Consider the following 26277-nt stretch of genomic DNA (forward strand, 5'->3'; position numbering starts at 1 on the left):
ATTAAAAGAATCACATATTTTAAAGCAGATTGCATGCTAAATGGAGTGCAACTTGTGAACATATCTGTTATTTAGGATTTTTTCTTTTAATAGAATTCATTTTAGCCTCACCACAGCCAAGTAGTATTAGTAATGGCTCTCTGCCAGCACCTAGAAATAACATCATTCAGTAGAAATGGATGCTGTAATTCTGGTCTTTAAAATTGAAATCTAAGCATACATGTATAGTTTGCTAAACTTATGAAGAATGGTGAATAGGGAGGTGACGCAGGTGAAGAAACAACACTAACATTAACCAACAATAAGCTTCTCCAATGAAATATTTATTTTGAGTGGTTAAAGATATGCCCCATTTTATGCAGCGTTATACTGTTTTATCAAAGACAGACATTACTGGCTTCCCCTGCTATCGAAAGTAGAGCGTTCCTATGAAACCCTTCGTAAGCCGAAACAGCTTAAAGTGAAGCAGTGAATTGCTTAGGACACATCTTGCTAACGGATGCACAAAATAAATCGAGATGAAGCCCTGATGTTCACAGACACAGTTCAAAGCTATGGAGGCCTGATGCTGAGATGCTGAGTGTAGTTCCTGGGGAAGGAGCTCGGCGGTGCCACTCTTGCTGCTGGGATGCACCCTGCCTCTATAGCAGCTCCCTGCAGAACAGATGCTGAACGCAATTTTCACTTTTCACCTTTTTCCATAAAAATGAAAATCCTTTTTGGATTTCTTTCGTTTACTGAAAACAGGTACTAGTGCAGAACTTTCATAAGAATAAAGTTAGAAAGCAGCGGATACCTGTACTTCTTATAAAAATAAAACATATATATATATAATCTTCATTATTTTAGATGCCCCAAAGCCTTTATTTTATTCAGCCTCTTCTTTATCTGCCAGTTGGTAGTTTCTCCAAATACCAGCCTAGCACATATGTGGAGAGCTGGCACTACATCTTGGGGAACCACATGTAGGCATTTAAAACACATTGAGGGGCTTCCCCGGTGGCACAGTGGTTGAGAGTCTGCCTGCCGATGCAGGGGACACGGGTTCGTGCCCCGGTCCGGGAAGATCCCACATGCCGTGGAGCGGCTAAGCCCGTGAGCCATGGCCGCTGAGCCTGCGCGTCCGGAGCCTGTGCTTCGCAACGGGAGAGGCCACAGCAGTGAGAGGCCCGCGTACCAAAAAAAAAAACAAAATAAAATTTAAAAAAATTTTGAGTACATAAACGTTTAAGGACCTACTGTGTGCCTGTCACAGTACTTCAGGTGATAAATACAAAGATAAACACAGCCTCTATTTTCCGTCTTCAAGGAGCTTAGGGAGAGCCAAACTCCACACAAACCTCTGTGTAGATGCAGAGCTACTGGACAGGGTCTGAGTATGGACCTAGCTGACGTCACAGTCCACTTGGAAGACTGCTGTGGCTCACATGTGCCGCGTGTATGGCCTGTCCTACATATCTGTTTGTTGGATGCTCATAATAATGCCTGTCTACAAAAAAAGAGGGAAAATGGACTTTGATCTCAAGTGATTTTAACACATCCTCTAGCAAGCCTGGTCTTTCACATGAATGAGAAGAAAATGTATTTCCCTCTCTCTATTCTTTGTACCTTCCTATCCTGTCTTTCCCTGCCCTTCCCAGCACCTCACTATTTCACACAATCTCTCAGTGTCCTCCCACTGCCTGTGGCTGGTGAGCTAACAGAGTCTCCACCATATGACCCTCTAGTCTAGAATGGTGCCTTTTTCTGTAAGAGGCCGCATGGTAAATACTTTTGGCCTTGTGGGCCACCTAGGTGTGTGTACAGTGTTCTTTGTCTGTTTACAGCCCTTTAAAAATATTCCAATCTTTCTTAGCTTTCTGGGTGGCACAGGTCAGCCAATCCCTAGCGGTTCTTCAGCACCCCAGTAACCTGGAAGGCTTGTTGAAACACACATTGCTGGGCCTCACCCAAGAGTTTCTGATCCAGTGATCTGGGGTGGGATGGGAGAATTTGCTTTTCTAACAAGCTCCCACGTGATGGTAACGCGGCTGGTCTTGAAGCCACACTTTGGAAACTGCTTTAGAGTAACCGTTCTGAATCATGCCAGCCTTTTAGCATCACCCGAGGAACTAAAAAAATCAAAACAAAATGAAAAAATCCCAAATTATGTCTAGGCCTATCAGAGGACATAGGAATAGCTGCTCTATTTTTAAATGGTTGATATATACCCCAGCCCCAACCCTGGTACTTACACACACACACACACAGACGCACACACACACACACCCGAACCCCTCCATTACATCTTCCTGTTTCCTAGGTGATTACGACACGCAGTCAGGACTGAACGCCATTGTTCTATGCCTTGCGGGACTCACCCCTCCCCACCAGGAAATGGTATGTCCTGGGTACTCTTTCCCCAGGAACTCAAAGCTGGGCGTTTATGTAGTCCGCTTGAGAATTTTGCCCAGAACCAGTGATTCTCTTGCACTCTATTTTCAGGTGTGCGTGGAGGGGTGGGTGGGAGATGCCCAAAATAATTTCCGTTGATTGTCTCCAGCAGCTTTATCCTTTGCTATTTCTTTTTCAACCCTACTTCGAAGGTGCTTCCAGGAATGTGCAAGGTCAGGAGTCCAGTACGGCAGCGGCTCCCTCCCACCTTTAAAACCACTGTGTGGGAGGAGAGCCGCAGAAGGGTGCAGAAAAGAAGGAGCAAGCGAAGGGGAGGACGCGGAAGAAGGGCGCAGCAGGTGGGGCAAGAAAGGGAGGCGACCCCAGGAGGCCGAGAGGTACCGGCAACCCTGAAACCCCGCCCTGCTTCCCTGCGCACCGCGCAGCGCGTCCTGACCGCCCAGGAGAGGTGGAGAGGGGCCGCCTCTGGCCGGCGGCGGCCGGCTCGCTGTCCCCCACCCCACCCTCAGGAGGCCGGGAGTACCAAACCCCAGGCCCAGTTCTGATCCCTGACTGTCCGCTCCCGGGCGAGGGCTGGTCCCCGCGTTCCCGTGGCGCGCGCTGGGCACTGGGAGCGCGCGTCGGGCCGGCGGCTGAGACAGAGGTGCGCCCGGTAGGAGGAGCCGGGGCAAGCGGCCGGGGAAGTGGCGCCGTCGTCCGGAAGCTTCTTCCTGGAAAGCCCCAGCAGATCAGCCCTTCTGCTTTTTCTTGCTTCTCGTTTGCTCCTTGCCTTCCTTCTGGGTTGCACGGGAGGACCTGGGCTTAGCTGATGAGGGACCCCTGGACCAGAAGGAACTGGCGCACACCGAGGGTGTGTGTGTGGGGGGGGGGCGGTGTCTGTCGGAATCTGGCTTCACTTGGGTGCTGGGCATACTGGGTCAGAGCCTTTAAATTCAGCAAACCTTGACTGGTCAACTTCTGAGAAAGGCTGGAGTTGCAGTGGGGTCCAACAGATAAGGAAATGCAGCTTGCCATTTATTCCTCTCAGTCTTGGGCTCACTCTGTGTAACTGGGTTGGCAGATCTCTCATCAGAAGATGGAAAGTAAACAGAATATTTGGGTTTAAAGTCGCCAGCCTGTGGTCTGTGATGACCCGCCAGATATGACCTTGTCCGTGGTTTCTTCCTCTAGAGTTTTATAGTACATGGTTAATCTTTCCTAATGGTACTTATCACACCAAATTTGATTTTTTAAACTGTTCTTTCATCTTTATATACTGAGTGCTTGGACACAGGAGGGACTCACAAAATGTCATGGAATGACTGTCCTAATGCAGTAATTCTCAAACTTGAGCGGGCATGTCAGAATCGCTTGGAGGTATTGCTAGCAAAGAGTCTTCAGTCCTACCCTTGGAGTTTCCGATTCTGTAGGTTTGGAGGCCCACAGAATTCTCAGAAGCCTGAGAATCTGCATTTCTGACAAGTTCCCAGGTGCTCTTGTTGCTGATCTGGAGACCACACTTTGAGAACCACTGTTGTAGGGATTGATCCTCAGTCCTCACTGAATGTTAGCATTAGATTCATCTTTGGAACTTTAAAACACAAACAAAACAACAAAAAATATGGCTCAGCCCCAGTGCCAGGTATTCTGGTTTAACTGGTTTGTCATGACACCGGGCCATGTTGATATGTTTTAAAATCGGCTCTGGATTCATTCTCAGGTGATTCTCATCTGCTGCTAAGGCTGAAAGCCAGGCCACAGCACTGGCAAATACCACCATTAGAACCACCCATTTAGAGTAAGACATTTTTCCCCAAGCACACTCACTGCCTCATTCGGGGATCAGTTTGATTGATTTGCTTATCCTGAAAAACGGGAAATGAGACATATGTAGTCCCACACGGGGAAATACTCTGGAAAGAAGGAGGGTTTGTCTTGCAGGCAGATGATCCAGAGAGAGGATAAAGCAGAGGGAAGGACATTCAAGTAGAGGTGACCTCATTGAGAATGATGCTCTTGGGCTTCCCTGGTGGCGCAGTGGTTGAGGGTCCGCCTGCCGATGCAGGGGACACGGGTTCGTGCCCCGGTCCGGGAGGATCCCACATGCCGCGGAGCGGCTGGGCCCGTGAGCCATGGCCGCTGAGCCTGTGCGTCCGGAGCCTGTGCTCCGCCACGGGAGAGGCCACAGCAGTGAGAGGCCCGCGTACCACACAAAAAAAAGAATGATGCTCTCATGTGGGCCTGAACTTCATCCCGCCTGCATCCCCACTCCTCCAACCTTCTTCTTCCTAATTAGCCAAGAAACCCTCTTTATAACGTTGTCATTTAGTTTTAGCCAAAGGAAGTCATTATTTAGTGCTGGCCTTTTTAGGGAGGTGATCATATTTAAAGGTATGAACACCAGAAAGGATCTTCTGGAATCTAGACGTGAACAGAAGAAGAGACTGGTAACTATAGGTGTGAATAAAGGCACATCTACTGAACTCCCTGAGGATGAGAACACAGGAGAGAGAGATCCTGTCAGTCTGGAAGAGACGCCCCTGGCGAGGCACAGGTCATCCAAGTGGGAGGAGAGATTTCATAAACCTCAATTCACACCTACTCTCCAATCTGCGAGTTCTCCTGCTAGTGGAACGAGCTTCTCTACCAATCTGATAGTTGAAATATAGCCTCTCGTTTTCATTTTGATTTGGAATTCTGAATTGCTAGTGAAGCTGAACATATTTATATGCTCACTGTCCATTTTAATTTACTATTCCACGACTTGATTATTCAAATCCTTTGTTTACTTTCTATGGGAATGTTTTTTCATAGTAACGCTTAGAGTTTTATGTGTTTTAAAGACATTGATTTCTTTTGTATACATTTTATATATTTGTCATTTTTTGAATTAAAATTTAGTACTGAAGGTTTAAATGTTTGCACAATCAAATCTATTATTAATTTTTCCTTCTGGAGGTTCTGTTTGTCATTATCAAAAATTCTTTTTCATTTGTTAGTTAAATTAGATAAATATTCACTGTGAAATTTGTATATTTATTTTTCATTTAAGCTTCTAGTTGGTCTGGAAATAATTTTGCTTTAAGAGATGAGGTAGGGATTGATTTTTGCTGCAGTTTTCAAATGGAGAGTTAGACCCAACACAATTTTTATTAACAACTTGTCTTTTTTCTTGATTTGAGATACCACCTTTATCTGTAATTATACCTAAGTGTATCTCTCTCTCTATATATGTTTATATATATATATATATATATATTCTGTCTCAAATATCAATCTGTCTCTTCTCTGGCCAGTACCTCCCTTTTAAAACTTATTGTAGTTTTTTTTTAAAGAGGATTTTAATATTTCAAAGAGCAAGAACCTCCTTATTTAAAAAAGTTTCTTGTGTATTCTAGCTCATTTATTCTTCCAAATGATATAAGAGTTTGCTTTATTGCCTTCCCCAACCCAAAAATTATAATTATGACAATTTGGAACAGCTAAAGATGTTCAAGAATGTCATTCAGATGGAGGGAACAGTGTCAAGAAAATATCCCATATCATTTTCCCACATTACTGGGAAAATACCGCTCATGGACAGTTATCAACAGGTTCATAAGAGATTTCCTTTAGTTTGCTCAGGAATGGCAAGATAGTGAATATTCGAAGTTGCCTTTTGATTAATAAATTAGTTTAAAAATAATTAACTAACCGAAAAATATGACTAGATAGACTATAGAATGTCTTAAAATGTATGTTATTTGAGATAAGCTAAACTGCAAGGGATGGAGGTTTAAAGAATATGGAAGATGATTTTTTTCACAGGTAATATTTGCAGGTCGATAGGGCAACTATACTCCTCAAAGTTATTTGGTACCCAGGTTTCTGCCAATTTCATGTGGTGCATGGCAATCAAGAAACTGGATTGCTGCAATGTCTGAGTTACATCAAGAAAGAAGGGGAGAGAGTGCATGGAACAGATAAGCTCAGGGTTTTAAGGCACGGCCTTATTTCATTATGAGACTGAAAAGGCATCCATCACTTCTGTTTATATTCCTTTGCTGAAAGTGTAGTCATGTGGCCACAGCTAACGGTGAGTAAATTTAGGATGGACAGTCTTGATTGGGAGGGGACATGCCCGGGACAGCTGTTTAAACACATAGTGGGAGAGAAAGATTAGATCTTGATGGCCAGCCTGCAGTCACAGCTCAGGAAGAAAAGAAGCTTCTGTGTCTAATTCTATTTGAGCTTTCTGAAATGAATCCCACCTTCCCACACAAAGGATGTATCAATATATGAATCTTGATTCATTTAAATGAAGGATGAGTCCTGGCCAGACTGCATCTCCCTTTCCAGCTCTGCTTTTTTCTCATTCTTGTTTTCCTGGTTCTTTGGCTTTGCCTTGGATTCTTCTTATATGCAGGCTAGCATTCCCCACTTAGCTCCCAGATAATATGATAAGATTTGTACTTGGCAGAGAACCTGGTGGCTCCTCTCTCACTTTCCACCCTGGTCATGACGTCCAGGTCTCACTCTCCGGTTTCACATTTGTGAGAGAAGCCAAGAGTTACCCGTCTCCTGTATCTTGTCTCTCCAGCGGGCTTGTTGATTTTTTCTTCAACCACACTTTGACAGGAGAGAGGGGCCTGAAATCTGGTGCGGTATGTTTTGATGGTAAATGCAATATTCGGCAACTTGCTATTTAAAAATAAGACAGAGTGAAAAAATGCAATTCAGGCTTGGGGTGTTCAGATATTGGTAACACTATTAGTAACGATGGGAGAAACTGATAGGTAGTTAAATGGAGGCTTGGGTAAGAAAATAAAATAAACACGACATTTGATCTGCTCTGCTAAAACTTTTGTTTCTGTGTTGAAAACTAGCCTATATGTGGTGGGTGGATAGAAAGACATCATTGTAACGCATCAGTCACGTCGGTCAGTCCATGGGTGATTTGCCTCAGCCGGTTACTGTTTTACACCATCAAGTGATAGCAGCGGAACACAAATACAGTAACACAGCTGGTGTACAGGAATAGAGTCTGTGCGTGATGTTCCTTACCCTACGCTCTTCCTGTTGACTCAGCGTGGCCACAGGACACGGGCTTTGTCTTGGAAGTTCCTATTTTGCAACTCTCCCCAACATTTGTCCATTTTGATCTTGTTTACAGCTCAGCAGCCTCAACTCTTCCTTATATCCCCTTCCGCCAATACTATCACTTAGTATTTCTTTCTTTATCAGGAATGTCAATGTCTTTTTATCAGAGCTAGTATTTTTCTCAAAATCATTATTGTTTTTGCTAGCATTCTTGTTATGGATTGAATTATGGTCTGCCCATAATCTCATTTTTTGCATAATCTGTGGTTTTTTTTCGTGTATGATTTTGCTGAGTGTGGGTTTATTTTTTAGGAGTGGATATATTGCCTCATAGCATAAATTATATTTTGTAAATGCAACATGACCTGAGAAATGAAGTCAGCTGGTGATCTTGCTGTAGCATTTGATTTGTATTTTGTATATATTTTGTTTTTCTCAATAAGAAAAGAACCCTAAAAACTTAGGGATATTTTTAAAAAATTATTCCTTATAAGGCCCAGCTTAGGGCTGTGTATTATATGGCTTCTAATGTTATTTACTTCTTGTACATCTGCCTTCCTGGGTGTGGGGAACTGAGAGTCTCCCCTTTGGCCCAAAACATGCCTTTCCCCGGGACAATGAAACCACTTTTATTGAGGACAGTGGCACGTAGAACTTACTAAATGGTGCTGTGTGTGACCTAGGTACAGTGACTTAACGCGAACAGTTGATGCGCATCTTTTCCTTTGTAGATTTAGTAATAATCTATTAAATCAGATTAGGCATCCTAGGTCAATGTGGGCATTCCCCCGTCACACATAGTTAGGTTGGTACATCTGCCTCTGAAACGAGATGGATGGCTGTGTATTTCAAGATGCAGGACCAGCCAATGCGTCAGCGCTAGAAAAAGCAAGTGGGTACAGTATTGCTCTAAAGCACTCTATTGGCTGAACATCTAAACTCCTTGCTTCCCGTAATTCCTATTAATGTTACAAAGAGCCAAAGCCAACTCTTTGCTTTGCCAATCCATAGCTGACTTTGCTGGTCCCTTATTATATGAGCAGTTGAAAGGGCAATGGTACAGGAAGCTTGAGATGACCTGTAAAAATTGGCCAGGAGTCATTTGGAGTGATACCTTCCGTTTCTCCAGAAACTGTTGAACCAAACTAGTGAAATTGTTGGAGATGTTGGATTGGCTACAATGGATCTGTCTGTCTGGCGTTTCTGCTGCTGTTCTTGGCTGCTTTCCCTTGTCTGCTGCTGTCTATACTGATGTCTGTGCAGCAGCGGGAAAGGGCAGAGTGATCTCAGGGGCATCATACCTTGTGAAGTCTCAGGCCACTTTTGTCTCTATGGAAGCTCCTAGTGTACCCATAGGCATGATAGGTTAAGAGTAATACATATCCTTTTGCTTGAGTGGCTGATGTTTGAGATGGTTGCTTCCATATTTGCTAAACCTGTATCAGGAAAAGCAAACCCACATGGTCTCGAGTTAAGTGAGAAGGTCGTACACTGACATTTAGACCAAATCTGTTAGCAGCCAAGCCAATACTTGATATAGATTTAAACTCCATTTTTATTCACTAGAAGTCCTGTGTTTACTATTATTTTTTCAAACAAAGATTTAGAGCTGTTTAAGTGTATGATGTTTTCATACAGTTTGAGTGAAATTATGTTTGCCGCTGTGTGAAATTCTTCCCGGTATTCTAAAATTAAAGCCATTCTTGGGCAATTTTCACACCCTTCCCCCACTGAGAGGGTCATTCTAAAATATTTATCTGTCATTTAATGAAGCCAATGCCATTTAAGGCAGTTTTGTACTAATTAACTTGGGTGTCATGGATTTTTTTTTTTAATAATTAGACCCTAGGTCTGACAGCAGGAAAATAAGATTTGATCTCTGTGCCTTTTTAGTAGCTGTGAAGCACATGAAACTGAATTTGTTTAATTTCGTTGAAAAGATTTTCCTTTCTCACTCCATTGCCTTATGTCTCTTGGGGGGAAAATCCCTTCTTTAACTAAATACCTAGATTTCTGGGTACAGATGGAGTCTTCTTGATATTCTGTTTACTGGTAATGGAAAACCAAACCTACATTATGGATGGTGGGATCAGAGAACATTCCCCAGAAGGTGCTAGACCAGGGCTATTTGATTTCCAACTGAAAACCAGAGTTGAGGCTTACTGACTCATTTTTGCCTTCAAGAGTATCCATTGCCATTTTCAAATAGTATTTTTCTTGAAGATTTAGCATGGCCAAATCAAGTAGGCAAAAGACTTCTCAGCCTCTCTCTGTGTATATACATAGGAACGTAGGGAGTGTGTGCAGATGTATGTGCCTTAGCCTGGCACCAAGGAACCTGAGCCCTTCTCCTCAATGAGGTTTTCTCTAACACTACTTTCATTGTACCTTTCTTTTTCCTCCTCAAGAGTTTAGAGGAGTTTCTCATGGGCCATCCTATTTCTGTCTCTCTTGGTGTCCAGAATTTCACTCCACCTGATTTCTATGTCTTTGCAACCCCTTATCAAACCGTCTGTTCCATCAAGTAGCTTCTTCAGTGTTCCCTGTACACATCATGCCGATTTCTCTTTTTACTAGAAGTCTGGCATGTATTAGGTTTACTTGTCAGATGAATGGATAATTAAATGAGTTCCTGGCTTAAGTGCTTTGCTCAGGCTGACTCTTAACGGGCCTGGGATGAAAGGAAAAGACATTCACACCCTTTTCTCTATTTGGCTTCAAATCCTCAGTGCTCATCTCCCATCTCTCTTCCTTCCTGAAGCCTTCCTTGGTAGTGGTCTAGCTCTTTCCTTTCCCTTAATTCATCCTGAAGGTATCTATTATATATTTTAGTACTTAATTTTATGTTTAATTTAGCAGTTTAATGAACAATTTCTTATATCATTAGATTCCCTATTTCACAGAGAGTTTTAACCACACGAAGATTTCTGAGTGCTGGGACCCTGCCATCTTTTTCTTTCATATCCTCCAAGGAATGTAGTGCATGTATCAAGCACATAATATGCCCTTGATAATAAATACTTAGAGAATTGAAGTGAATGATATTGATTAATCTCTGAACGTGATCGATTTGTGTTATTGGTACAATGCAATCCATCACCTGTCTCTCTCTACTATGACCACTAAGCTAATAAATCACATTGTCTACACACGCATAGCCACGTGTGATTTGCACACACAGACACACACACCAAAGAAGCAGTTGTCTACTGGAAGATTAATTTTTAGGTGGTTTGTGATGCTGTGCAAAAGAAAAGGAAGTAATTCGTTGCAATCTCTATTCAACCTCCTTCCCAACCATGGGAAACTTCCATGAACAGTCAAAAATGTTCTACCCTCTCCATCCTGGGCAAGCCTCTGTTGTTCAAAAGTTGTCCTGCATTTAATGACTGCTCTTCCATTTACAAACTGTATAACCTTGGGCAAGTGATGGAACCTCTCTAAACCTTGATTTCATCCTTATAAAGTGAGAATAATCATGTCGCCCTTTTAAGGCCACTTTTGGGATTAGTAAGAATGCCAGTACCACTCACCATTTATTGAGATTACTCTGTTCCCGGCAGTGTGCTCTGTCCATAAATTTTCTCCTTTAATTGTCACAACATCTTTGGCATATACTAGATGCTCAGTAACAGTGGCTATTATATTTCATACCTTGACTTAAATACACACTGAGTCAGGTTGAAGATTGCCAAAGACTCATTTTTCATTTCCCAGGGTTGGCAGAGAAGTTTAATGCAGTCAGGCTACTACCAGGTGCCTGTGGCCACAGGCCAGTGTAATGGTTGGTCTGCATGGAGGCCAGACCCTGGGTCCTGCCATCCCATCCCCATAATGGCCCTCGGACCCCGGGCGGCTTGCTATCGCAGCAAAATCTGGCTTAGGAAACAAGAAGGTACTGCCCTGCGTTGCTTGAGAGCTGATTCACACTACAGTTCAGTAGAAATGGCAAGTCAATTTTATTAAGCACAAAAAGAGCTCACTTATGTAAAGTGAGGTGACACTTCAAGGATGGAGGAGTGTACAATCTGAATGCTGTGAGCAGGTCTTGTTTCCTCTGAGCTAAACACTGGAATAATGGGACTTAGCTTTTAACAGGAGGGATTTAGATTAAACTTTGGTTAAGAGTTTCTCGATGGTGAAAGTTTGGAGCTATTCGAGCCCATGAACAATAGCACGTTCAGGAACTTATCTAGGGGTTTTATCTTTTCTTTACAGATTTCAGGGAACTTCTAGGAAGCAAAGAAATGGCCTGGATGGCCTCGAACAGTAATTTCCCAGGACAGCCATTCCTTTCCCCCTCGTTTCCTCTTCCCCTTCCTTTCTAAAACAAAATTATATTTTAAATTGTATTTCTTCCCCCGTTTCATCCAGTTAAACATTAGACTTTGGGGTGTGGCCTGGAGATTGGTGCTTTTGAAAATCTCTGCAGATGATTCCATTGTGCACACAAGGTTGGCACCTGTCCCTTGGGTAGAACGAGTCCCAGAAACCGGGAGGGACTGATCCTGTGATGGGATCCAATACTGGAATGTAGTCCTATTACCTGGCACCTGTGGTTGCATCTTCCATTGTGATCCACAGAGCTGAGGTGAATGGAGAAAAGCTGTCTCCCCTCCACTTTTACAATAATTTTATAAAGTTCCCTAATGGAGTGATCTTAATATTAGTTTCTTACAGGTACTCTGACTGGTACATCTTCTAGGAACTTCTTATTGCAACCCCTCATGAGAAAATCAGCTGTAGAGCCTTTTCTATTACTGTATCCCACCAGAAGCTTTGCCTACTCATAATTAAGAACACTCATTGGGATCATAATCAAGGGTATTTTTTATGTGCCAGATTCATTAGCATCCTCATTATACAAATAATGCAAACGAGGCATTGTTAAGGTTAAGAGAGGTTAAGTAACTTGTCTAAGATCACACAATTTAAGAATGATAGAGCTTGATTCAAAGCCAAATCATTGACTTTCGAGCTCATCTTCATGGTAGTGGGATCCAGCCACAAGGGAGCTAGAGATTGGTGGCCAGGTGGTTAGCAAGAGATGAGCAGGACAGTAGTACTAGAAAGGGCTGTTGGAATACTTATGGTTTTTAACCCAACATGGAACTGAAGCATGCTTTCATTCACAAGGTAGCAGCCTCAGGAGATTGAGACTCAAAATAAAGGGAGATGACTAGAACAACTCAGGAAATCCGTCAAGATCACTGGAAGCAGATGGCTTACGTCAGGGTTCTCCTCAGCTCTGGGAGGAAGAGGAATCAAAAAATCAAGAATTTGTTCAGAGTAGCTGTGTGTGTTGGGAGTCCCGTGAGAGGGCGATGGAGCCCCACCGTGTGAGTGGTTAGCGTGGCTGATGCTTTACGAGCACTTGCCCCTGTTCTAAGCAAACCGTATGCAAGTGGGATGCTTTTTTTAAATGCCATCCTCAGAATAATTCGAAGAGATGAATAGCCTTTTCATTTCCATTTTAACTATCACACATATGAAGCTGTAACAAAATTACCCAAGTTCAAAGACAATAAATATTATAACTGAGATGTAAACCCTAGACTTCGGAGCCTTGGCCCTTCACCCCACACATGACTGTCCCCATCCCCAGCCTGGGGACTCCAGCTTCCTACTCATTCCTTTTTTTGTGAGGAACAGATCAGTCAGGAAAACTGAATTCTAACTATTTCCATTTATTAATTCAACTAAGTTAAACTGCTAGCACTGTCAAACATTCAGTATTTATGGAGGGCATTCGATGTGTCTGGTTTGGTGGGAGGGTAGGGAAGAGATTTCTGTTTTTGAGGAAGTCCCCTACAGTCTGTGAGCCGTGGTGAGAGACATGGCAGTTCACTCTCTCCCACGTCCTAGAAGTGATCATGTGCTACAGGCCCAGTCAGCAAGGAGAGGTTCATGCCTGGGGCTTTGAACTTTCAGATCTTCAGGGGAGAAGTGCCCAGTGAGACATTTCCCACAGCGGTCTTGGAAGCATCCGAGGAGGCTTAGCTTGAGTGCCCACTGGGAGCACTGTTAATAAGAAAGCACCCTAATCGGGCTGTTCTGTGGGAGCGCGGAGCCCACCTCCTCTCCCTTGGGTGCTGTCCATTTGTGAGACTCATTCTCCAGCTGCCTTCCACCTCCCTCAGGCAAGCCTTTGAGATACTAGATACCCTTCAATATTTTGTTTTCCTGCTTAAATTTGAATTGATTTCTGTTGCTTGCCACGAAGGACCCCTACTGATGCTGACTGCTACACTTTAGAACAACTTATAAGCAGACAGATTATATACAGGAAATATACAGACTCGATATATATATATATATATATATATATATACACACATAATCTCTTATTTCCCTTAATTGTTGTTATCTTACACTTTAGCTCCCTCAAAATCTTGGTCATATTATAGAAAAGTTTTTTCCTTCTCTTCTAATTCACTTACATTTATCTCACTTTCCAACTTTCTTTTGATCTACTTTCCTGATTTATTCATTTGACTGTTTCTCCAGATTTCTTTCCCAGCCAGGTGGGCCACATATGGAGTCTTTAATACTTCCGTCAGCTCTCTCTCTGGGTATTCTGCACCTTGGCTTACCCTAATCATAACCATGATCGCCTTGTACTTTTACAAGGAGTTCGCTTATTTCATTTATTTAGTGTAGTTAATGACGTAGTCATTGTCAGCTGAAAGTTTCTGCGCTGCTTCAACTTGGAAATAGAAGAAGAGAAGTGCTGCCTTTTTTTTTTTTTAATCTCTGAACTGGTTTGTATTGAAACAGAAAATGAGTATTTTAATTTTTTCATCGCTGTTGTATCTTCTGTGACCTCAAGTTAGATCATTAGAAATTCTTTCTCTTGTAACAGCACTTCTAAAACTCGAGGGTATTCAGGGACTATCTTTGGTTATTATGACCCTGACATAAAGGACAACATGAGCTGTTTTTGAGTAAAATAAAGTAACACGGAGGGAAAAATAGGCTGGTTAAAACTGCAAATAACATAGCTGTTCTTGCCTCTTAAGGAAGTGGCATAGTTTCTCTCTGGAGACTTTGTTTAAGAAAATATTTAAAGGTCTGACCTTGGGAGCCAATGCCTATATGATTTGAAAGGGGACAGCAGAATAGAAGATTGGTAAATTGACTGCAAAATGAAGAGAAATTGAATGGTGGGAGTGAGAGGGACAGATCAGGACTTGCAATATGGGAGGAGGTCACCACCACACAAGGGTAAATGTTCTGTAGCGCAGGAGATAGTTGAGGGAATGTCTAATATTGAATTTTTGTTCCAAACCTCCAATAAAGAATGCTACATGTCCCCTTGATTTAATGACCTTCTGAGGTGTGAATGGGTAGGGGTGATTGCCAACCAAGAGAGTAGAGGCCTCAGATGGGATAATGAAATAGTGCAGAGGGGAAGTGACTTAGTAATTGACATGAACCAGTTTCTCTTTCCCCAAATTGACCAGAGGAAGGAGAATCCTGAAAGAGGATAAAGGTGGCCTGGAAGTACTCAGGTTGTAACTGTTACTACACAGCCAACGTTCTGGGGAAAGAAATTGACCAAATAGGAAAGCAGAAAAGGAGACATTAAAACAGGTATAGCAAAAGCAGGATCGGCTTGATGAACAAAAGCAGAAAGAACTGGAGCTTCTCCTGTTTTCCCCCTGTGTTTTGCAATGCTGCAGTGTGGCAGGTCTATCACTCCTCAGTAAATATAGCTCTTAAGTGTGCAACCAAGTGGCATTAACTCTGTTTAGCACCATCTAAATGAGATGAGCAGGTTCAAGGTATTTTTCTCCAAGAGCCTTAGTCAGAATCAGAAAATATAAAAGAATATTTGAACATCTAACAGAAATGTAATTAAGCATATTTAGAATGTAAATTTCTTAGTGGGAATGTTTGTGTAATGGGAATTATTTCCTTATAGATGATGGGTGGAGAGGCTACTTTATATTCATGTTTATAATGCCAAATGTATGATTTATATGACTGTAGTCACAAATTCTTAAAAAATTTTTTACCCATGTATAATTGACATATAGCATTATATTGGTTTCAGGTGTATAACATAATGATTTGAAATTTGTATACATTGTGAAATGATCAACACAATAAGTCTAGTTACCATCTGTCACTGTACTAAGTTAACCTTTAGGATTTCTCTCTTGGCAACTTTCAAGTCTGCTGTGCAAAATGATTGACTATAGGGCTTCCCTGGTGGCGCAGTGGTTGAGAGTCCGCCTGCCGCTGCAGGGGACACGGGTTCGTGCCCCCGTCCGGGAAGATCCCACATGCCGCGGAGCGGCTGGGCCCGTGAGCCATGGCCGCTGAGCCTGCGCGTCCGGAGCCTGTGCTACGCAACGGGAGAGGCCACAACAGTGAGAGGCCCGCGTACTGCAAAAAAAAAAAAAAAAAAAGATTGACTATAGTCACCATGCCCTATATAACATCCTTATGATATTTATTTTATAACTGGAAGTTTGTACCTCTTGATCCCTTTCACCTGTCTTGCCCATTCCTCAAACCCCTGACAACCACCATTCTGTTCTCTGTATCTATGCTTTTGTTTTGTTTGTTTCTTTTCTTCTTTAGATTCCATATGTAAGTGAAAGCATACAGTATTTGTATTTCTCTGGCTTATTTCACTTATAATTCCCTCAAGGTCCATCTGTGTTGTTGCAAATGTCAAGATTTCATTCTTTTCATGGCTGAGTAATATTCCCTTGTATGTATGTACCACCCCTTTATCTATTCACTCATATATGGATACTTAGGTAGTTTCCATATCTTGGTTACTGTAAATAATACTTCAGTGAACATGGGGGTGCGTATATCTTTTCACATTAGTGTTTTTATTTCCTTCAGATAAATACACAGCAGTAAAATTTCTGGATTGTATGGTAGTTCTATTTTTAATTTCTTAATACAGCAGGTCTTGTTAATCTCTTTACGACCAAGAAACAACTTTCCAATTTTAAAAAATGTCATTAAACTCCATGGAAATGAACAGCATAAACTGGTTAGAACCAACTAGGTCCAAGACAGTGGAAGATTCGTCTTCCAGGAGACCTTGACCCTCATTATACACTCATAATACATTAGAATGGAAATGACATACCCACAGGTGCCATGAGAGTTCCCAGGCCAACCATAAAAGGTCAAAAAGTGGGTGGTGGCCCAACTCCTGGAAATCCTCACCCCTTCCCCAAAGTAGTTGGAATAATCCCCCCACTCATTAGCCTATGAAATTACCCAGCCTATAAAAATAACCACCCCATATTTTGGGGCCTCCCACCTTCTGAGATGGCCCACACTCTGTCTGTGGAGTGTGTATCTCCCTGATTAAACCTTCTTTCACTTTACTGTGGCTCACTCTTGAATTCTTTCCTGCGAGAAGCTAAGAGCCCATACTTGGCAGCCGTATCAGGGACTCACCTGAGATCTGGGACATGGTCATCTTCTTGCGCCCCACTTTCTTTCCTGCAGCAGAACTACTTTTAAAATTACGAGCAGGTAGTTTTGCTTCCTGTCACTTTGTCCAATCTCTACCACACACTGCAGCTACTTCAAACGTCCCCTAGCATGGAGATGATCACGTCGCTCTTCTAACCGAGAACTTACAAAGAGTGATTCTTCCCTGTGTGTGCATTTGATTGGCAGCAAATAACAATTATTCAACTTATCTTTTTATTCTGTATCCTGCTCTCCTATTTCCTTAATAATTTTTTTAAATTTAGGTGAAATTCATACAGAATAAAATTAGGTATTTGAGAGTGAACAGTCCGGTGGCATCTGGTACATTCACAGTGTGGTACAACCACCATCTCTCTCTCTGTACTCCCAAAACAGTTTCATCGTTTTGAAAGGAAACGGCACAGCCATTGAGCAGGAACTCCTCATTCTCCCCTCCCCCCAGCCCTTGGAAACCATCAGTCTGCTTCCTGTCAGAAAATGGATTTGACTTTTCTGGATATTTCAGATATTTGGAATTATGTAATATGTGACCTTTTTGTGTCTAGCTTCTTGCAGTTAGCATAATATTTTTGTTTGTTTTTTTTTAAAGGAATTTTGCCTTTTTTATTTTTAAATTTTATTTATTTATGGCTGTGTTGGCTCTTCATTTCTGTGCGAGGGCTTTCTCTAGTTGCGACAAGCGGGGGCCACTCTTCATCGCCGTGTGCCAACCTCTCACTATCGCGACCTCTCGTTGCAGAGCACAGGCTCCAGATGCGCAGGCTCAGTAATTGTGGCTCACGGGGCTAGTTGCTCCGCGGCATGTGGGATCCTCCCAGACCAGGGCTCGAACCTGTGTCCCCTACATTGGCAGGCAGATTCTCAACCACTGCGCCACCAGGGAAGCCCAGCATAATGTTTTTGAGTTTCATCACTATTAGCATGTATGAGTACTTCCTTCCTTTTCATGGCCAAATAGTATTCCATAGTATGGATAGGCCACATTTGTTCATCTCTTCACCCATGGATGGACCTCTGGGTTGTATTTAGATAGTGTGAAGAGTGCTGCTATGAACATGCATGTATATATAGTTGTTTGAGTACCTGCTTTCATATCTTTTGGATAGATACCTAGGAGTGGAATTTCTGGGTCATAAGGAAATTTTATGTTTAACTTTTTGAGGAACTGCCAAACTATTTTCCACAGTGAAGGAACCATTTAACATTTCCACCAGCAACATGTAAGGGTGCCAGTTTCTCCACATCCTTGACAACACTTGTAGTTTTAAAGAAATTATAGCCATGTTAACGGGTGTGAAGCAGTACCTCATTGCAGCTTCAATTTACTTTTCTTTAATGGTTAACGATGTCGAGCATCTCTTCATGTGCTTTGGACAGATGTTTATTTAATTTAAGTCCTTTGCCCTTCATTAACTGTGTTTTTTATCCTTTTGTTTGTTTTTGGGTTTCAAGAGTTCTTTGTGTATCCTATTTACCAGATGCTTGTCAGATAAACGAATTACCAGTATTTTCTTCCATTCTGTTGGTTGCCCTTTCACTTTCTTGATAATGTCCTTTGATGCACAGAAGTTTTAAATTTCTGCTGAAGTCCAATTTATTTTTAATTTTGGTGTTTGTACTTTTGGTTTCATAGCTAAGAATTCATTGTCAAATCTAGTGTCATGATTTGCCTCCATGTTTGCTTCTCGGGGTTTTAAGTCTTATATTTAGATCATTGATCTCTTTTGAGCCAATTTTTGTATATGGTGGGAGGTAGGAATTTCCCCCTCATCTTTAGATCATCAGGCAAACAGAAATGCATTCATTCAGAATAAATTCCTGTCTCCAAGCCTTTATTATTCTTTCTGCCTCCAATGGCCTTACTTACTATTGTCACTACCTGGGTTTATATTAACAAGCATTCAATGTGCTACACAAATCCCAACTATATTTTATATTCTTTCTTAAACTCCCATAACTTGTCTCCACTCCCCAGCTTACCAAAATTAACAGAAATCATTTGTCTTTTCTGTGAACTCCCATAACCTCTCTTAGGACACTAATTCATAAATCCATTTATTCATTTATCCAAATAGTTATCCACACGTTCAAAAATATAATTATTGGGCATCTACTCTGCTAATTACTAAACTCTTTTCAAATATACTATGTATTTGTGAGCCATATTATGTCACATATATTTGTGTAAAAATATATACATATAATATATACATATATTATGTATTTATGAAGATATCTTCTTTCTCCTACTGGGGTGGAAAGTTTAAAACGTGGAGACATCATCTCATTGATCTCTCCATCACTCTTTGGTCTCAGCTCAGCAAACTGAGTGAATTAATGAAGCGCAAATGCAATCATTTTCTAAACATTCTACCATTGTCTGTATAAACAACTGTCTTGCCCCTCACATATCTTTCACTACCATGAAGGACTCACCTCAGCTGAAGTTTACAGCAGCACACTTTCCCCAAACTTAGCAGATTTACTGCACCCTCTCTCCTTTGCCCCACTACTCATCCTTTCTTGGTCAATGTGATTTGCAGTTTCTTCAGGGTGGGAATTGTTGCAGCAAGATGACCTTCAGCTATTTCCTGGCAGTGAAACCAAAGAATACAGGATTATTTCAACTTACTTGCTTATAGAGTTTATATAGATGATTGTGCCAGACTCATTTGAAGTTTTAGTAGAGCCCTTTTGCAAAGTGCTAATATTAGAAGTGGTTGATATATCTTTTAAGTATTTTTTCCCCAAATATTCCTTATGTAAAGATTAGGGGAAGTTATGATAGTTTTATTGTGTGTGTGTGTGTGTGTGTATGTGTGTTTGTGTGTGTAGGTGTGTGTACATGTGTGTGATATGCTTCTTTTAGCTCAACCATGGTGAACAGAGTTTCAAAAAATTTTTTTCTAAATAGTCTTGAAGCAATGAAAATGGCCATGGTGGATACAGGATTGATAGCTTCTAACACAACATCTGACGTTTTAATCACATCCCACATTGAATAAAGACACACTGGTGGATCTTTTCTAGGTCTTTGGATTTTTTCAATTGATATGTTTTGATGACCTGTTTTCTCCAAGCTACAAAGCAGCCCTCAGATAGAAAAGGTCTTAATTTAAATACTATTTGCTACACAGCACTGGTAAGATAAAAAAAAAATCTATTCTTGGAAGATGAGAAAAGATAGAGGTATTCAGAAAACAAGTACTGCTGGTGTGCTGGAAAGTAAGGCACAAGAGCCATGATTTATGTAAATACTGTATTCCATTTAATGTAAAGTAAAATCCTGACGGTAGTGATCTTAATTAGGTGGGTATTTTCTGTTTCTCTTGCTTCCCAGCAAAACTTTCCAAAGCACTTGCTGAGTTTTAGCAATGCATTAGATGGCAGTGTTCACATAGTTTACAATGACACTTACTGCCATCGTTTTATAGCACAGAACCAAATATACACCTTCATTTTGGATTTTACACCATTTCATCTCTGTCTCGAAAGCTGCTCTTTTCTTGGAGTCCTTTTATGCCTTTGGTGCAACGAGGGAAAAAAACATTTATAAGAATGTTAGTAATCGTGGATATCCCAGACAGACATAAGAGCATGAATCCTGATGCCTTACTTAAGCCATAAGGAAATATGGCGGGTCATACCTGTTTTTCCCTCATGAGTATTTGAAGTTCACCGAAATACACATTACTGTCATTGCTGATCTGAAGCCACCCATGCTCACCTGAAATTAAAGCCAGGTCTTTTTTAATAAGAAACTTATAAGGTTTGAATCACAGTTTTATTAAAAATTGTTTCCAAAAAAAAAACTTGTTTCCAATTTAAAAGTCTTAATCTCACTGTTGCTGTTGTTTTTTCTTATGCCTTTATCTTTTGACTTTTTATTGACTCTGAGCCTTTGGCTTTGGAAAAGAAAACCTCAATTCTAACCCTCCTTGTGCTTCTATTTATTTTTATCCTCAAATCCAATAAAGATAATTTACCAAGTCCAAGGCTGAGTAACTCACTTAGAGCTGAGTCCATTTCACACATGGACCAAATGCCAAATAATTTAATATGTCTTAAATGCCATCAGGGAAATATCGCAAAGGCCTAAATCAAGAAGGCTTTTTAGCATTAGGGCATAGCCTTCTTTTAGAAATTTAGTTTAAAGCAACCCCACATCCTCAAGTCACTGTTTTTCTCCAAATAGTTGAATGGTCTTCCTTCTCCAATTTCTACCACCCAGCAAAATCTGTCTTCCAGTTTTCCAGAAACACAGGGACCTCTTGACCCGGGAAGGTATGATGCCATATGTTAAATCCACTTAGACTAAATTTAGAAGCATCTCTTTCCCTACCCCAAGTGAGATCAAGCTGTCTGCATGGAGAGGATAGGCAGGACTTCCAGAATTAAGGGTTTAGAGGTCAGAGGAATAAAGCAAGCTTTGTGATACCTGAGATTTAACCCTTCTTATTATTTCCAGAGACACCAGAGGTTTTGGCTACACCCAATGATAATAAACATTTAAATGGAATAAAATCCTTTTGGAAGGTGGAACTCTCAAAATGAGTCTGTTGAATGAATACCCTCTAACTGTGAATGATAATGTATATCTGGTTATAGTTATGAAATTCTCACATAAAATAAAGATTGGCCCAATGGATTCTCTTATCCTATTTTGTAGATGAGGAAAGTGAGAATCAGAGAGGTACTGCTCAAGTTTGCATATCTAAGACTAATACCCACATCTTTCTGATCCCTGATCTAGTCTTTCCATCAAACTCTGAAAACTCAACCAAATCCAATACAATTCTCTTTTCGGTATAACAGTCTGGATTATGTATGTCCTCTTTAAACATTGGCTCAAATTTCTCTTGACTTATTAGCTCAAGGTGAAGCTAGAAGTTATTTTCTCTTCTGGTCAGGAAATCATGAGGAATAGCTAGAAAGGCCCACATACTTCTTAGCAGGCTAAACTTCCGTATTATTTCCAGGTTAATCTGAATACTTTTAAGAGCCACTTTTCTCTGGATTTAAGGATTTTGAAAGCGGCGGGTAGTGTTTTAGAGAATTCATCTCTTAAAGGAAGACTGAAGCAGGAAAATTCCCTTTAAGTGAGAGGTTCCATGAAGAATCAAACAAAAATTTACAAAGTTGCGATAGACTACATTTGCTTTTTAATACCCACCATATGTCTGGTTTTATTCAGGGACTAGAAGAGTGGGATAATGCTTATTTTCACAGATTATATAAATAACAGTCCTGCTATTGCTTATTTTTTCTAGGAGATACACCTAGATTGGATTGTACTAAATAAAGTGCTAGGGAAAAACTTAAAGTCATCCCTAATTATTAATAGAGACAGTTCAGTGATAGGTCTTTGGTCAGTGTCTGTAATACTTTGGACTTGAGTTTTAGAGTGTGGACTGTCTTACAGCTAGAGTTAAAGGTGATTGCTTTTAGGGGTTTCAGCATTAATATTTTCATTTCCTGTTGTCTTTTTCTCCCTTTGATTTTTTTTTCAGGCTTTGCTCAATGACTTATCAATCTAAAACTGAATTTTAAAATAAGAGTCCAGCAACATTCTTTCATATTTTTCTTTTCTTCTGTATCTGTCCCCTCTTAGGACACCAGCTTTCCCCTATCTCGGTGGTAGAAATGCAACTAGACCCGCCTAGGTTAGTGCCCAGAGGGAAGGAAGGCACTCCCTTTCGTGTCCAGGCGCTGTGCTAACCTGTTACATATGTGCTGGGATAATATTTCAAAGTCCTAATTGTCCAGTATAACTGCCAATTCTCCCCAGCTTGGCAGCTAAATGGAAAAGCAACGTGGCCTTGGGGACGATTTACAGTGGGGAACAAAGTTCTTTAGCTTTTAAGTTCAAAGGGCACCATCTGGGTATGAGAAAGGAAAATTTTTGAAAAGGAATGCAGTCAGGGAGAACAGGTTTTTCTTCCTAATTTGAGACGGAAGAGATAAAGGAGCCTGGAGCTGGCAACCAAAGTCGTTCAGTTCCCAAAACACTGGACCTGAGGTTACATTTTTACTTTCCTTCCTCAAAATGCGTGTGCTGCAGCTTTGTTTCTGAGGCCACCCAGAATCAGCAGTTTCGCAAAGGGTAACAGATTGAGGTTACTTCTCTGGGATTTGTCACAAAAAGGGAACAATTGAGTACCATGGACATTGACCGAAGAATTGATTAAGCATTTTGGTTGAAGTGTTTATAGAAATGCTGTTTAGTAGTGGACTTAAATCTTCCTATTCTTCGTCACTCGTGAGTTAGTAACCACAGGTCTTGCCTCAGCCCTACCCTTCCTGACCGTTCTTTCTTTTGGTTTTACAGCGTTTATAGGCTCCTGATACAGTGAATCCATCTTCAGGGGGCAGCACTTCGAGGCTTTTCTAGCTTTTGTAGCCAATCTCGGTAAGTTCCCCATTTTCTTTCAACTCCTCTCTTTTCTTATCCAGCCCTGGCTGCTCATCACCTACCATCTGCCTTTCTGTCTTTCCTGGCCCTTCTCTCCTTTACACCCCCAGCCCCAGCGCATGCAGCCTCTGCAGCACACTGCCCTGGGTCGCACGTCTTTTTCCACGGAGTTCCCTGGCAATATGCAGGATGGGAGGGGTTATTTATTTCCTTTAGAAAGTTGTCATTTTGGGGATGAAAAGTGTGACTTCCAGGAGTGACCAGTTTAGCATCCTGCTAAGAGGAGTTCTCCTGCCCCAGAAAACAAACCCAAACGCTTTCTCTTACTTCCTGAGTTTCTACTTTTAAAGTGTGCCTGCAGCAGCCATCTTCAGAAGGGTAGTGACCACTGCTGCTGGAATTGCAGAGGGAGATAGGAGCTTTTACATCAGTCCCCGTTGCTCCTGCACTGTTGGCTACTGCGAGCAGAGCAAGTGATGCTGGATGTGAGGGTCTTAAGTTCACGCAGGGCCAGCCCTTATGCAGATGTCACTTTGGACAACAAATCATTTGTCTCTGTCTCAATCCTTCATCTGCAAGATGGATTCTACTGCCCCTGAATTAGGATACAATGAGATGAAAGATATTCCAACTTTTTCAAGATAAAGATGCTTTTTTTTAAATGCAGAGTAGTGGTGTTATTCTGCAGAGGCAGTCTGATAAAAATATCCACTATCTTTTATTAAAGACTAATAGACTCAAAATGTATATACTAGTTAGATTGGATTTCAAAGCAAATCTGTTTTAGAAGATAAGTAAAATCTGAAGTGTTTTTGACATCTTCATTCTGTACAAATTATTTAAACCAAACAATTTTTGTAAAACTGAGCAAATTGTGTTGATTATAAATCAGATTCTTCCTTTTACTTTGAAGGTAACAGTTGGGCAAATTAGAAGTCATTGTGTAAGGAAAGTGAACACAAAGAACAAAGGCTGTTGGATTCTTTGCTACTTAATGAGAGATCTTGTTTCGTTCCAGCCGTTAGGAAAACTCATCACTTCTTATATTTGCTGGTGACAATCAAATGCAAGAAAACACAGCTTTAAAGAAAAAAAAATCTAAATAAATACTTTAGAGGAGATGCGGATCCTTTTACATTTCCTCAGATGAAAATACTGCAAAGCTGGTTAGAGGATATTTATTTCATTCAGGAAATCCCAGTCAAATCTTTCCTTCTATTCAAAAAATTGGAATTTCAATAAAAAACATGCCTTCATGTCACAGTAATGTCCTACGTGGCCTACATTTCAAAATTAATAGATGATATGCATGATTTTTTCTATCTTGTTAAAAAACTAAGATCAAATCGTAAGTTTGTTTCTCTTCAAATGTTGTGATGTGGCAGGAAAAGAGGAGAAGATTTGGTCAGGGATTAAGGCGGAAAGATTGATGAAGTCCAGATAGTTGCGACATGAGACGGGAAGAGGGACAAGGTGACTGCGGAAAAAACCATCTCGAGTTTCTGCAGGAAAATTATGAAGAGTGGAAGGAAGCCTAATCTGCCTCAGAAATGCAAAGGCATCTCAAGTCTCCGCTAACTACGTTCCTGGGATGAAATGCAGAAGTATCACAGCTCTCACTTCACCCCCCACCACAAACGCTCGCACGACTGCCGCGGTAATTTAAAGCTCTACGCGTAAGGACGTCAATATTTCAATTTGGAATTTTACACCTGATTAAAGACACAGCCTCCCCTCCCTTTCAGTTTGTTCCATGTACTGGTGGGTTTTGGTAAATATTTCTATCTTCTGCATAGGGTTATGAATAACTTAGAGGTCAGGGAAACCCTCTCCCCCCTTTTCCCACCTTTAATTGTTTCTCCGGCAAGACTTACCTATTGTGAGAGCTTAATAAATACCCTTAATTAAAATTTAAGAAATGAAATGTATCCAGTTTACAAGGTGTTTGTTTACTGTACAAAAATTATAAACACAGGTTCACAACCTGTAGAATGATACTGATCATAGGGCCGGCTAGGCAGAAGCACACATAGACAACTGAAAAGCATGTAATGAAATTTCAGAAAAATAAATACGACTTTTAAAAGAAAAATCTCGCTCTGGGAAATACTAGAAGAAAATATTTGCTTATAGCAGAGACATGCAGTTTTCTCTATTTGCCCCCTGCTCTCTGGCCCCCAGGCCTTTCTCTGCCTTTCTTCGCGCTCTAGGAATACAGCTTCTATGAACATAAGTTTTTATTTCTCTGAGATAAATGCCCAAAAGTACAATTGCTGAGTTGTATGTTCAGTGTATGTTTTATTTTGTAGGACAGCCCCATTTTAACCTTTCCCATAGCTCTGTCAATATTCTCTTAATCCTTTGAGTTAGCCATCTCTTTCCTGTTTGAACTGATACACGGAAATTGGAGAAAAATGAAATGCTGGAAATATAAGAAGTCTCTGATTTTGTAAAAGTTGTTTCACCATGTGATCTCTGCATGTGAGTATATAGGCCATCAATTTGTTAAAACTCACAGCTGTAAACATAGGTTAAGAAAGGTGAACAAAGAAAAATATTGTCTTTCCCCACCTCTCACAAGAAATCCGAGATAACATCATCTTCTGAAATACATCAGCCAAGGCTTAATTTGGCTCCGGTGATACCTCTTAGCTATTGTCTTCCATAGGTCATGTGGATTCTACACAGTGAAAAATAAAAACACCAAAAAGCTACAAAACTCAAATTAACAGTAAAGTGAGAATCACCCACCTACATGTGAATGTGTGGTATCACAAGCATTTCCAGCATTGCCTAGCACAACTGTGTAAGTTGTTAGAAAGGGCAGAGAACATTACAGCATGTCCAAGGTATGGTCCTGAAATAGTGGGATGATCTGAGCCTCTCTTCTAATTAAAGTGCTACGTATCATTAATCATCCATCCATTCATTAATGCATCCTG

At 41.1% G+C, this 26277-nt stretch overlaps 1 long non-coding RNA gene across 1 annotated transcript; it reads left to right on the plus strand.

Moving 5' to 3' along the window:
* The first annotated feature begins 2402 nt into the window (after positions 1–2402).
* LOC112392101 (uncharacterized) lies at positions 2403–25263 on the plus strand. Its single transcript, XR_003001626.1, has 4 exons — positions 2403–2484; positions 2586–2771; positions 23252–23332; positions 24721–25263. It is a non-coding gene; the product is annotated as an uncharacterized LOC112392101 (long non-coding RNA).
* The last annotated feature ends 1014 nt before the right edge of the window (positions 25264–26277 follow it).

This window comes from Neophocaena asiaeorientalis, unplaced genomic scaffold, assembly GCF_003031525.2.
Source record: "Neophocaena asiaeorientalis asiaeorientalis breed wild unplaced genomic scaffold, Neophocaena_asiaeorientalis_V1.1 scaffold378, whole genome shotgun sequence".
NCBI lineage: Eukaryota > Metazoa > Chordata > Mammalia > Artiodactyla > Phocoenidae > Neophocaena > Neophocaena asiaeorientalis.